The sequence below is a fragment of the Otolemur garnettii genome, unplaced genomic scaffold, assembly GCF_000181295.1.
Source record: "Otolemur garnettii isolate 467f Iridium unplaced genomic scaffold, OtoGar3 scaffold00179, whole genome shotgun sequence".
NCBI classification, from domain to species: Eukaryota; Metazoa; Chordata; class Mammalia; order Primates; family Galagidae; genus Otolemur; species Otolemur garnettii.
In genome coordinates this window covers 1,593,034-1,594,634 of record NW_003852574.1, presented here as the reverse complement: position 1 = coordinate 1,594,634, position 1,601 = coordinate 1,593,034, and the positions used below count along the sequence as shown (strand labels likewise).

At 44.2% G+C, this 1,601-nt stretch overlaps 1 protein-coding gene and 1 pseudogene across 1 annotated transcript in view; both read left to right on the top strand.

Moving 5' to 3' along the window:
- Positions 1 to 1,601, top strand: part of USP4 (ubiquitin specific peptidase 4) — an 83,953-nt gene that overhangs the window by 15,719 nt on the left and 66,633 nt on the right. The window lies entirely within an intron of this gene.
- The window catches only part of LOC105888074, a 3,774-nt pseudogene continuing 2,524 nt past the window's right edge, over positions 352 to 1,601 (top strand).

Genomic DNA, 1,601 nt, shown 5'->3' with positions numbered 1-1,601 from the left:
GTAGCTGGGACTACAGGCGCCCACCACAACGCCTGGCCATTTTTTGGTTGCAGCCATCATTGTTGTTTGGTGGGCCTGGGCTGGGGATTCGAACCTGCCAACTTAGGTGTATGTGGCTGGTGCCTTAGCCGCTTGAGCCACAGGCTCCGAGGGGGTCTCCCTCTTTCTCAGGCTAGTCTCAAACCTGTGAGCTTCAAGCAATCCACCCGCCTCGGCCTCCCAGTGTGTTAGGATTACAGGTATGAGCCACCGCACCTGGCCTCTTAACACATGCACTTTAAATTTTGACAGTTGGAGTGTTACGGAAATTGATCAGACTGCTGACTGTCTCAAAGTGGAAAAGGGGTTACTAAATGTAAAATAAAGATGAAAGATTTTGCTTTTATTGCTAATCTGTTTTTTACAGAGATATCTAGTATTACTAGAAACATTGAATGGAATCAACAGACTTGTCTTCTTACTCTATGAGATTGTAACACTCAGGAGAAATCAGAGTTATCTACAGATTTAGATTTTAGGCAAATCCTAAACAAGGAGCTTTAATAAAGAAGTATCAAAGGAAAAAAGAAGTGTTTCAACTCCTGGAAAATAGGGCAGAATGAAATAGTACAGTATCCCAGTGATTACAGTATGACATTTTAGAGAATGCATGTGTTTTAATTGTTCTTTTCTTTCCTTTCTTTCTTTTTTTTTTGTAGAGATAGAGCCTCACTTTATCACCCTCAGTAGAGTGCTGTGGTGTCACACAGCTCACGCTACTCAGCGTCCCAAGTAGCTGGGACTAGAGGTGCTTGTTACAATGTCTGGCTATTTTTTTGTTGTTGTTGCAGTTTTTGGCTGGGGGTGGGTTTGAACCCGCCACCCTCGGTATATGGGGCCGGTGCCTTACCCACTGAGCCACAGACACCACCCCTGTAAATTATTCTTAGATGTAAATAAGTTACCCACACTCCTAATAGAACAAGTTGCATACAGAAATGATAATTCAGAGCTGGAGTTGACATCAGTTATGGAAAATAGTTTTCCAACACAAGGTATGGTGCCAACTGTTACAGTGAAACAGAAATGAATCACAGCCAAACTCTGCTCTGAAAGAACACTTTATGTCTAATATAGCCAGTGTCAAGAGTCCTTATGAGTTGGAAAACTCTGGGAAAGAGCTGGATCAGAGGTATTCTAAGGCCAAACCAGTGTGTAACATGTGTGGGAAAGTGTTTTCAGAAGCTAACAACCTGTAAAGGCACATGAGAATACATGAAGGAATCAAATCTTATGTCTGCCACTTGTGTGGAAAGGTTTTTACCCAGTGTAACCAGCTGAAAATGTATGTAAGAACTGGGTGATGGGCAGCACCCGTGGCTTAGTAAGCAGGGCGCCAGCCCCATATACTGAGGGTGGCGGGTTCAAACCCGGCCCTGGCCAAACTGCAACAAAAAATAGCTGGGTGTTGTGATGGGTGCCTGTAGTCCCAGCTACTTGGGAGGCTGAGGCAAGAGAATCGCCCAAGCCCAAGAGCTGGAGGTTGCTGTGAGCTGTGATGCCACAGCATTCTACCAAGGGTGACAAAGTGAGACTCTGTCTCTAAAAAAAAAAAAAAAAAG